This window comes from Arachis ipaensis, chromosome B4 (assembly GCF_059453495.1).
Source record: "Arachis ipaensis isolate K30076 ecotype BB chromosome B4, ASM5945349v1, whole genome shotgun sequence".
Classification (NCBI taxonomy): domain Eukaryota; kingdom Viridiplantae; phylum Streptophyta; class Magnoliopsida; order Fabales; family Fabaceae; genus Arachis; species Arachis ipaensis.
In genome coordinates this window covers 41,484,383-41,497,193 of record NC_142439.1, presented here as the reverse complement: position 1 = coordinate 41,497,193, position 12,811 = coordinate 41,484,383, and the positions used below count along the sequence as shown (strand labels likewise).

Here is a 12,811-nt window from a genome sequence, read left to right as displayed (position 1 = left end):
GTATTTTGGAACATGAATTTTGAGTTAAGAACACAAGCTAGTGAGCTTTGAGCCTTGTTTTGTGGCTACATCTTATAGTCACTTATTCTCCTTCTTGTGTGCAATTGTTTTCTCTCTATGAGTGTAATCCTTGCTTTGTTTGAGTCTATATGTCCATTATTCCTTGTATTCATGCATTTATATGATTGAGGCCATCACTTCATTAGCCCACCTACCAAATAGCCTTACCCTCTATCTTCCTTTGTTAGCCAAAATTGAGCCTAAGCTTAACCCACTTGTTCTTAAAATTAGCACATTACAAGCCTAAAGCGGAAAACCATAATTGTCTTCATTTGGATCTTTGATTAGCTTAGGCTAGTGTGTGTGTGAGTATCATTCAAGTGTGGGAACCTTGGGACATTGGGGGAATAAAAGGGGAAGTTTTGTATTGTTATTGAAAATATTGGGAATTGGGTACATACTCATGTATTGGTCAGATGTAAAACCTTATGCATTGATGCTCTTGTAGATAGAAAAAAAAATGAGAAAAACAAATGAAAAGGAAAATAGAAAAAATAATATGAAAAGAAAGAAAAAAATAGAAATAAGAAAGAAAAAAAAAAGAGAAGAGAAAAAAAAAAGAAAGGAATAAAAAGGGGACAAAATGCCCTAAAGCAAAGTGCAGCTTAATAAGATCAATGCATAAGTGTTGTGAAATGAAAAAGAAAATACATGAGTATGTGAAAAAGTAAAGAATGGGTAGTTAGATTAGAACTCAATTGTATAGGATGTCATAGGTTAGGTGGAAAGTTTAAAGCTTATCAAAGATTCAAATTTCAAGCTCACTTAACCATATATGCATCCTACCTTAACCCTAGCCCCATTACAACCAAAGAAAAGACCTCATGATAGATGTATGCATGCATGAAATATATGTTGATTGATTAGATGAGGAACAAATCTTAGAAAGCATGATTAGGAGAAAATTGAGAGAATCAACCCTAGACACTCGAGCGAATAGAGTGTAAACACTTCCGGTGAGGGTTCGAAGGCTCTAATTCATGATTCCCGGCTCTCACGAGCATGCTTCATGCAAAGTTGCATATATTGCACTTGATGCTCAAAAATTGGTGAATCCCATATATTGACCGCCACCGTGCCCTATATGCTTGCATATATCTTAGGAAGGTTGATTTGTTCCTAACCAAGTAGATGGTAGCACTAGTCGTAGTTGCATTCACGTAAGTAAGTTGCACCTCATGAGTCTTATACCTTTATGATCCTTCGGTCTTTTACGTTTCTCTTGCATTTCTCTAAGCATGAGGACATGCTAGAATCTAAGTGTGGGGAGGTTGATAAACCCCATTTTGAGGGTTTATCTTGTATCGATTTCAGGGGTTTTATCAATGATTCCACACGCTTTTCATATGAAAATACAAGACTTTGTGTTCCTTTCCTAACTTTTGCCTCATCGATGAAAACATGCTTATTTTGCACTAAATTAGATACATTTCTAATCTTCTCTTGGTGCCGTTCGATGCCGTGACCTGTGTGTTAAGTGGTTTCAGAATATAGGGCAGGGATGAACCGGAAGAGAGAAGGAGAATGGGCGCGAAGGAAAGGAGCATGAGGAATTGAGCTTTGGAAACTTCAGCAAGGGCGCGTGCGCGTACTTGGCGCGCCCGCGTGGATTGCGCAGCTAGAAGTCAAAGCCAGAAGCCAAGCCACGAGTCGGCTTGTGTAGCGGCTAGGCCATAACCCCCATGGGCGCGCACGCGTACGCTGCGCCTCCGCTCACATTGCAAGATGCTCCAGTGGCGCGCACGCGTGCTTTGTGCGTACGCGCCGATGCTCGAACATGATTTTTTTAGAAGTCACATGACCTGGGCGTGGAGACAATTGGAGATCTCATCTTGGGGGAAGTGCCTTGGCGGGAAGAGCTTAAGAAGACCAAGGGTTGAAGGGTTAAGGACTTTTGGCTCATTTTTAGATGGTTTTATATTTTTTGCTATTGTTAGTTACACTCTTGGGTAGAGAGAGAGGGAGATTCCAAGCTCTCATTAGGGTTCATCTTCATCCATTTTCTGAATTTCCAATCACACTTTGGTGAGATCCATTGCAATTCTTAATTCACTTGTTCATGTTATAGATCTTCTTCTCCAATCTCAATTAGTGCTTGTAATTGCTCAATCCTCATAGATCCTAGATTCAACTTTGTAGTTTTGGATTTTTTCAATTTCTTGAGAAGTTCATTTCCATTGTTGTTCTTTGTTAATTGTTGTTAGTTCCTTGTGTTGAAGCACTTTCAATTCTACTTCCTTCTCATTTTTTACTATGCCCTTTTATCCTTGCTCATCAATTGTTTGATAAAATGCCAACATTAGTTATGGAGTAAAAGTTTCTTACTTGGCATAGGGTTTGGGTCATTAGAAAAAGTTAAATAGTTTATGTCAATTGTTGATTTGGAATTAGAAATTGCTAATTGACTTGGAGTGCACTAAAGCTAGATTTTCCTAGGGTAAAAACTAGGACTTGTGACTCAAGTTAGTTACTCTCATTTGACTTTCCTCTATACCTAGGGGTTAACTAAATGAAGCAAGGCCTAATTGTTATCATCATTGAAGGGACTATAAGGATAGAATTTCTAATGCCAACCCTAGGCCAAGTCTTCTAAAAATTGATTGCTTGTTTGTCATTTATTTTGCTAAACCTTCAAAAGAACCACAACAAGGCTTCCTAATCGATAAGATGCATGCTCTAGCAATTCCAAGGGAGGACGACTCGGGGGACTAGTACTCTCGGTTATAGATTGTAGGATTGTTTGATGCGAAGTTTGAATGTCGATTAGACTATACTCACGATTATATCCATTATTGAATTCTATATCGGCATGATAAATTTCGTTTATCATCGTCTCTCAAGGAATTGCAGGGAAGTATGATTTATTATTGGTTATGGAAGCTTATATTTTTGGGGTTTTTGAATAAGGAACAAGGAAAAGTAAATTGTAAGAAGGTAAATTAATAACTAATAAAGCTCTTAGCAAGGTATGAGAACTGAAAATCCTATCCTAGTTATCCTTATCAGTTGTGATGAGAATTGTTTATTGCTCCCACTTAGTTAACCCTTACTAAATAAAGGAAAGTCAAGTGGACTAATCAATTTGATTCCTCAAGTCCTAGTCAACTCCTAAGGAAAGACTAGCTTTAGAGGGATCCAAATCAACCAGCAAATTCCAATTATCAATCAACAAAGGAGTTTGATAACTCAAGTGTCACCAATTACTCAACCAAAGCTAAAAGGAGAGAAATCTAAATATTGAAAGCATCAATCACATAAATTGAAGAAAGCAACCATAAATCTGAAATACCTCAAATTGCATTAAATAAAGAAATCAAATCTAACATGGAGTTCATAAACCAAATTGGGAAAATAAACAAACTAAAGTAATAGAATAAATAAAAGTAGAAGAGAAACTAAATTAAAGGATCATTGAACCTGGAATTGAGAAGAAGTTATCCTAAAACTAAGAGAAATCCTAAATCCTAAAACCTAAAGAGAGGAGAGAGCCTCTCTCTCTATAAACTACATCTAAAACCTAAATTGTGAATTATGAATGGATGATGAATGAATGAATGGATTATCCCACTTTGTAGCCTCTAATCTGTGTTTTCTGGGCCAAAAACTGGGTCAAAAACAGCCTAGAAATTGCCCCCAGTGATTTTTGATACGTCCAGCATGCGGCACTGTCACGTGTACGCGTCGTCCACACGTACGCATGGATTGAATTTTTGCCAGGTCATGCGTACGCGTGATCCACGAGTGAACGTAACCCAACAGCCATGCAGCTATGGCAAATTATATATTTTTGCGAAGCCCCAGATGTTAGCTTTTCAACGCAACTAGAACTACCTCATTTGGACCTTGTTAGCTCAAGTTATGGTCAGTTAAGTATGAAGAGGTCAGGCTAGACAGCTTTAGCAATTCCTTCAATTTCTTGTATTCCTTCCACTTTTTCATGCTTCCTTTCCATCCTCTAAGCCATTCCTATCCTATAAACCTTGAAAACACTTAACACACATATCATGGCATCGAATGGTAATAAGAGAAGATTAAAACTAGCTAAATCAAGACCAAAGAAACATGTTTTCAATCATAGCACAAAATTAGGAAGGAAAATGTAAAACATGCAATTTACATGAATAAGTGTGAGAATAGTGGATAAAATCCACTCAATTAAGCACAATATGTACCACGAAATAGTGGTGCATCAAATCTCCCCACACTTAAACATTAGCATGTCCTCATGCTAAGCTTAGGAGAAGCTATAAAGGAATGAAGGGGAATGGTAAAACTTATGAAATGCAACCTATCTATATGAATGAAACTAAATGCAAAAATACTTCTACCTACTTGGTTAAAAGTAAACAAATTCTCCAAGACAAACATAAACTGGATTTCACTAATTTAAATCACACAATAAGAAACAAATAAACTTGTAAGAAGATAGCTCATGAAAGCAGGGAACATAGAATCAAGCATTTTGAACCCTCACTGGTAGTGTATATGCACTCTAATTGCTCAAGTGTCTAGGGTTAATCACTCTACTCTTCTCTAGTCATGCTTTCTAAAACTTTTTTCTTTATCTAACCAATCAACAAATATTTAGTATATCAATGCAAACATCATGAGGTCTTTTCAGGGTTGTAATTGATGACAAGTCATCATATGCTAGCTATGCAAGCATTTTTCACTTATTTCATTAGTTTTTATGCACTTTCTTACATTGTAAGTTAGTAATTTGGAGTGGAATTGCATGGCTTATTTGAATCAATCAACCACCCTTTAATTGGCATAAGATCATGAGGTTTAAGCTTGAATTAATTGATTTTTAAATGAATTTTAAACCTTATTAATCTGGTAATACTTTGATTGGTTGTTTTGATTACTTGTAGGTGAAGAAAAGAAAAAAAATGAGAAAAGCATGGCCTAGGGAGCATGCTCAAAGGAAATAAAGAAAGCATGGCCAAAGGAAGAGAAGCGTGGCCCAAAAGAAGAAAAACGTGGCTCAAAACAAGGAGCAAGAGCACAAAGCTCTTGCCAAGAGCTTAGAGCTCTTGTGGAGAGCTTTACTTCAAAAATCAAAGGCCAAGCAAGGAGCAAGAGCACAAAGCTCTTGCCAAGAGCCTAGAGCTCTTGCCAAGAGCTTAACCAAGCGCTACAAAGAATAAGGAAGCAAGAAATTTCGCTAAGTTAAATCTGGGCGTTCACAGCATGACCATGCCTCCTTCAAAGGGCCATAACTTGAGCTACAAACATCCAATTGATGTGCTTCTAGTTGTGTTGGAAAGCTGACATTTAGAGATTTCCAATGATATATGACAATCCATATTTGGCATAAAATTAAGGTACGAGTGAAAGGCATCTTTAAGAGCAAAAAATAAGCAAAAAAAATCAGCAATGCTTTCACCAAGGTTCGAAGTTGGAGCCTCACTCCAAAGCAAAGTAGCGCTCATATGGAGAGCTCTAAGCTCTTGCCAAGAGCTTTATTGTGCTTCACACAAAAAAAAAAAGAGGAATACAGCATGGGAAAAGTGGGGATGCTAGGATTCGAACTTGGAGGCTTCACTAAGGACAAGGAGGAAGCTCTTACCAAGAGCCTAGAGCTCTTGCAAGGAGCGCTACCTCCCTTAAGCATGTCACGCACAAATTGTCACAAGGTCAGGGAACCAAAGCTCAGCTCGTTGCAAGAACCGAGCCTTGCCCTGGGAGCAACTTCCATGGGCCAAAAATTCAACCAAAATTTCTATTTAATTCAATTCTTCACAAATTAAAAGGACCACTCCAAAGCAAGAAAAGCCCACATAATTCAAAGACACAGAGAAGTTAGATTAGGAATTTTATTTTATAATTTGTTTTTAATTTTATTTTCATTTTTATTTTGTAAAAAGCCTATATAAAGGCATCATTCTCAATTCATTAGGAAGGTTGGCTCCACTAGGGAGCATTAGGATCAGAGAGCTCTCTCTTAGTTTTCATTTTTGTTTTGAATCTTAGGTTGAGAATTGAGGAAATTCTGTTTCAATCTCACCTTGAGAATTCTCTCTGTTTGCTTGTCTGCATAATTTCAGTGAATTGTGAGTTGAATCAAAGCTCTCTTTACTGCTTTCATCTCTATTTCTTCTTCAATCTGCTTGCTGTTGGATCAAGGAAGGCATTGAGATCTAGACTTGTTTTCTAGTCTCATTGAGCTCCTGAGATCTTCAACCTCTCATTTAGATTTTGCAATTGAGCTGCATTTTACTTTCTGTTTCATTCCTCTTCAATTTCCTTTCTGTTTTGATCTTGAGAGCAAGTGAGCTCTTGGCTTCCTTTCTGTTTTTATTATTTCATTGAAATTGTTAGTTTCTCTTTGAGAATTCAAAATTGATCTAAGTCTTCTTGCTAATTTCCTCTTCTGCTACTTTTACTTTTCTGCAATTTCCTTTCCTGCATTCCGCAATTTCACATTTCTGTTCACATTGAGGTTGATTTAATTTCCTGCACATTTACATTTTCCTACAATTTAAATTTTCAGTTGCTTGATCTATTGCTTTCTTTAATTTCCAGCACCCACTCCCCTTTACTTTTCATGCAATTTACTTTTCTTGCAATTTAAGTTTCAGTTATTTTACTTTCTTGTTCTTTAAGTTACTTGCAATTTTACTTTCTGCATCTTTAAGATTCTTGCAGTTTACATTCTGTTGGCTACATTTCACCCACTTTCACTTCAATGTTAGCTTGACTAAACTAATCACCCACTAAAATTGCTTGATTCATCAATCCTCGTGGGATCGACCTCATTCTAAGTGAGTTTTACTACTTGATGCGACCCGGTTCACTTGCCGGTGAGTTTGAGTTGTTGGAATTTCGGTTCCAACCCATCAGTAATGGAGCTAAGGTAAGGGTGAGGATATATGTATGGCCAAGTGAGCTATGATATGAATCTTTGACTAACCTAAGCTCCTACTTAACACACACACACTCTATGTAATTCTAAATTCATACCTAGCTATCCATAATTCCCACTTTTGCATCACATACTCATGTATTAACTTTTCTTTAATTTTCACCACATATGTATTGATCTTTTATTAAACTTAACATTGGGGTAATTTTGTCCTCTTATTTATTTATTGTAATATTTATTTATTTATTTGTTTTTTTATTTATTTATTTTTTATTTATTTATTTATTTTATTATTATTTTTTATTATTTTTTATTTATTTTTTATTTATTTTTTTATTAGTTTTATTTATTTATTATTTATTTATTATTTTTTTATCTATTTTTTAATCATAAAAGCAAACATAACATATCAATGCATATGGTAATTTTTTTTGTTTCACATGAGTATGCACCCAAATTTCCAATATTTAAATAAAGTAGAAACATAACACATTCCCCATTAACCCAGGTTTCCCACAGTTTTCTCACACGTAGTTGACACACAATCTCTATCTTAAGCTAACTAAAGATTCAATGGGATAATTAACTATTTTTCTGCTTAAGGCTTGTGATGTGGTAAAATACAGAACAAATGGGATTAAAAGGCTCAAAGTGGCAAACAAAGGTAATTGAAATGGTAGGCTATTTGGGATGAGTGAGCTAATAACAAATGATGGCCTCAATCATATGCAAGCATGTAAATACACTAAACATTGGACATATAGAGTGGAACAAAATAAAGATTACAATTATAGAAAAGAAAACACACAAGAATAAAATATTATGGTTAAATAGTGTAACCATGTAATCAAGCTCAAATCTCACAGGTTGTGTGTTCTTAGCTATAATTCATGTTCCAATTTACAATCTTCAGACAAGTTTAACACAAAATTTTCAATTTAAATTAGTGAAATATTATAAAATATTTCTTGAAAAAGAATTTGTTACTTCAACCAAGTAGTAACTAAATGCACAAAATCAAGCAAACATGCAATCAAATGTGCAAATGCAGCAATGAACTACAAAGAAAATTAAATATTGGTGCTGAAAAGAAGGTAACTAACCCACGGAAGTCGGTATCGACCTCCCCACACTTAAAGATTGCACCGTCCTCGGTGCATGCTAAGATGTGTGATGAGCGGATAATTTATACGCTTTTTAACATTGTTTTTAGTATGTTTTTAGTAGGATCTAGTTACTTTTAGGGATGTTTTCATTAGTTTTTATGTTAAATTCACATTTCTGGACTTTACTATGAGTTTGTGTGTTTTTCTGTGATTTCAGGTATTTTCTGGCTAAAATTGAGGGACTTGAGCAGAAATCAGATTCAAAGGTTGAAGAAGGACTGCTGATGCTGTTGGATTCTGACCTCCCTGCACTCAAAGTGGGTTTTCTGGAGCTACAGAACTAGAAATGGCGCTTCTAATTGCGTTGGAAAGTAGACATCTAGGGCTTTCCAGCAATATATAATAGTCCATACTTTGACCAAGAATAGACGACGTAAAATGGCATTCAACGCCAGCTTTCTGCCCAAATCTGGCGTCCAGCGCCAGAAAAGGAGCCAAAACCAGAGTTGAACGCCCAAACTGGCACAAAAGCTGGCGTTCAACTCCAAGAAGGACCTCTACACGTGCAACACTCAAGCTCAGCCCTAGCACACACCAAGTGGGCCCCGGAAGTGGATTTATGCATCAATTACTTACTTCTGTAAACCCTAGTAGCTAGTTTATTATAAATAGGACCTTTCACTATTGTATTAAACGTCTTTTTGACCATCTTTGGACGCCTGGTTCTTAGATCAGAGGGGCTGGCCATTCGGCCATGCCTGGACCTTTCACTTATGTAATTTTAACGGTAGAGTTTCTACACTCCATAGATTAAGGTGTGGAGCTCTGTTGTTCCTCAAAGATTAATGCAAAGTACTACTGTTATCTATTCAATTCATCTTATTTCGCTTCTAAGATATTCATTCGTACTTCAATCTGAATGTGATGAACGTGACAATCATCATCATTCCCTATGAACACGTGCCTGACAACCACTTCCGTTCTACCTTAGACTGAATGAGTATCTCTTAGATCTCCTAACCAGAATCTTCGTGGTGTAAGCTAGAATGATGGTGGCATTCAAGAGAATCCGGAAGGTCTAAACCTTGTCTGTGGTATTCCGAGTAGGATTCAATGAATGAATGACTGTGACGAGCTCCAAACTCGCGATTGCGGGGCGTTAGTGACAGACGCAAAAGGATAGTAAATCCTATTCCAGCATGATCGAGAACCGACAGATGAATAGCCGTGCCGTGACAAGGTGCGTTGATCATTTTCACTGAGAGGATAAGATGAAGCCATTGACAAGGGTGATGCCTCCAGACTATTAACCGTGCCGTGACAGGGCATTGGATCATTTTCCTGAGAGATGACCGAAAGTAGCCGTTGACAATGGTGATGTATCACATAAAGCCAGCCATGGAAAGGAGTAAGACTGATTGGATGAAGATAGCAGGAAAGCAGAGGTTCAGAGGAACGAAAAGCATCTCCATTCGCTTATCTGAAATTCCTACCAATGATTTACATAAGTACCTCCATCCCTATTCTATTATTTATTATTCGAAAACACCATTATCAATTTATATCTGCCTAACTGAGATTTGCAAGGTGACCATAGCTTGCTTCATACCGACAATCTCCGTGGGATTCAATCCTTACTCACGTAAGGTATTACTTGGACGACTCAGTGCACTTGCTGGTTAGTTACACGGAGTTGTGAACCATGGTCTTGGCATCATGTTTTTGGCGCCATTTCCAAGGAAAGAAAGAGCAATGAATTTTACATACTTAAAGTGTAATCACGATTCTGCGTACCAAGTTTTTGGCGCCGTTGCCGTTGATTGTTCGAGTTTTCGGCAAGCTTTTGGTCCTGTAACATCAGTGCCAAGTTTGATCCGGCAACAGTACCAAGTTTTTGGCGCCGTTGCCGGTGATTGTTCGAGTTTGGACAACTGACGGTTCATCTTGTTGCTCAGATTAGGTAATTTTCTTTTTGTTTTGTTTTCAAAAATTTTTCAAAAATCTTTCAAAAATTTTCTCATCTGTTTTCGAAAAAAAAAATGTTTTCAAAAATATATTTTTCTTCAGAATTTTTAAGAATGAATTCTAGTGTTTCATGAAGCATGTGAAGCATGGCTGGCTGTAAAGCCATGTCTAATTCTTTTGGATAGAGCATGTTAGGCTTGTCATGTCTGAATTACACTCATATTTTTATTAAAGCTTGGCTGGCTATTAAGCCATGCCTGACCCTTTGATTGGAGCTTTAAGACTAACATGGCAAGATTCCTGGAATTCATATTAAAAATTTTGGAATCCTTATTTTTATTTTTCAAAATAATTTTCGAAAAAAAAAATTAGAAAATCATAAAAATAAAAAATATTTTTGTGTTTCTTGTTTGAGTCATGTGTCATGTTATAAGTTAGGTGTCAATTGCATGTGCATCTTGCATTTTTCGAAAATTTCATGCATTCATAGTGTTCTTCATGATCTTCAAGTTGTTCTTGGTCAGTCTTCTTGCTTGATCTTGATGTTTTTCTTGTTTTGTGTCTTTTCTTGTTTTACATGTGCATTTTTTATTTATTAGAGTCTAAACATGAAAGATTTCTAAGTTTGGTGTCTTGCATGTTTTCTTTGCATATAAAATTTTTCAAAAATATGTTCTTGATGTTCATCATGATATTCACGGTGTTCTTGGTGTTCATCTTGACATTCATAGCATTCTTGCACACATTCATAGTTTTGATCTAAAATTGCCATGCATTGCATCATTTTTCTTGTTTCTCTCTTGCATCATAAAAATTCAAAAATCAAAAAAATATCTTTCCCTTTTTCTCTCATCAAATTCGAAAATTTGAGTTGACTTTTTCAAAAATTTTTAAAATCAAGTTGTTTCTTATGAGTCAAATCAAATTTTCAATTTGAAAATCTTATCTCTTTCAAAATCTTTTTCAAAAATCAAATCTTTTTCAAAATTCTTAGTTATTTTCGAAAATTCCAAAAATATTTTTCAAAAATCTTTTTCTTATTTTTATATCAAATTTTCGAAAATAACAATAACAATTAATGTTTTGATTCAAAAATTTCAAGTTTGTTACTTGCTTGTTAAGAAAGATTCAAACTTTAAGTTCTAGAATCATATCTTGTGATTTCTTGTGAATCAAGTCATTAATTGTGATTTTAAAAATTCAAATCTTTTTCAAAAACTAATTTCTATCATATCTTTTCAAAAATATCTTCTTATCTTACCTTTTTCAAAAAAAAATTGATTTCAAAATATCTTTTCTAACTTCCTAACTTCTTATCTTTTCAAAATTTGTTTCAACCAACTAACTAACTTTTTGTTTGTTTCTTATCTTTTTCAAAACCACCTAACTAATTCTCTCTCTCTCATTTTCGAAAATATCTTCCCTCTTTTTCAAAATTTCCTTTTAATTAACTAATTATTTCAATTTTTAAATTTTAATTTTCGAAAATTACTAACCTTTTTCAAAAACTATTTTCGAAAATCACTAACTCCTTTTTCAAAAATAATTTTCAAAAATTTTCTTCTCTCTCATCTCCTTCTATTTGTTTATTCATCTATTAACATCTCTCCCTTACTCAAAAAACAAAAAAGGATCTCTATTATTATTATTTTTCTGTGCCCTCTTCTTTGTCATATGAGCAGGAGCAAGGACAAGAATATTCTTGTTGAAGCAGATCCAGAACCTGAAAGGACTCTGAAGAGGAAACTAAGAGAAGCTGAATTACAACAAACCAGCAAGCACCTGTAAGAAATTATCAAACAGAAAAAGAAGATGGCAGCTGAAAATAATAATAATGCAAGGAGAATATTTGGTGACTTTACTGCACCTAATTCCAATTTACATGGAAGAAGCATCTTCATTCCTGCCATTGGAGCAAACAACTTTGAGCTGAAACCTCAACTAGTTTCTCTGATGCAGCAGAACTGCAAGTTTCATGGACTTTCATCCGAAGATCCTTTTTAGTTCTTAACTGAATTCTTGCAGATATGTGATAGTGTCAAGACTAATGGAGTAGATCCTGAAGTCTACAGGCTCATGCTTTTCCCTTTTGTTGTAAGAGACAGAGCTAGAATATGGTTGGACTCTCAACCTAAGGATAGCCTGAACTCTTGGGATAAGCTGGTCAAGGCTTTCTTAGCCAAGTTCTTTCCTCCTCAAAAGCTGAGTAAGCTTAGAGTGGATGTTCAGACCTTCAGACAGAAAGAAGGTGAATCCCTCTATGAAGCATGGGAGAGATACAAAGGACTGACCAAAAAGTGTCCTACTGACATGCTTTCAGAATGGACCATCCTGGATATATTCTATGATGGTTTATCTGAGCTATCAAAGATGTCATTGGATACCTCTGCAGGTGGATCCATTCACCTAAAGAAAATGCCTGCAGAAGCTCAAGAACTCATTGACATGGTTGCTAATAACCAGTTCATGTACACTGCTGAGAGGAATCCTGTGAGTAATGGGACGCCTATGAAGAAGGGAGTTCTTGAAGTTGATACTCTGAATGCCATATTGGCTCAGAACAAAATATTGACTCAGCAAGTCAATATGATTTCCCAGAGTCTGAATGGAATGCAAGATGCATCCAACAGTACTCAAGAGGCATCTTCTGAAGAAGAAGCTTATGATCCTGAAAACCCTGCAATAGCAGAGGTAAATTACATGGGTGAACCTTATGGAAACACCTATAATTCATCATGGAGAAATCATCCAAATTTCTCATGGAAGGATCAAAAGCCTCAACAAGGCTTTAATAATGGTGGAAGAAACAGGT

The 12,811-nt window shown here is 35.8% G+C and overlaps 1 non-coding gene across 1 annotated transcript; it reads right to left on the bottom strand.

Moving 5' to 3' along the window:
* Positions 1–12,207: 12,207 nt before the first annotated feature.
* Positions 12,208–12,315, bottom strand: LOC148567307 (small nucleolar RNA R71). The gene has a single exon (XR_015882042.1). It is a non-coding gene; the product is annotated as a small nucleolar RNA R71 (small nucleolar RNA).
* Positions 12,316–12,811: the final 496 nt, after the last annotated feature.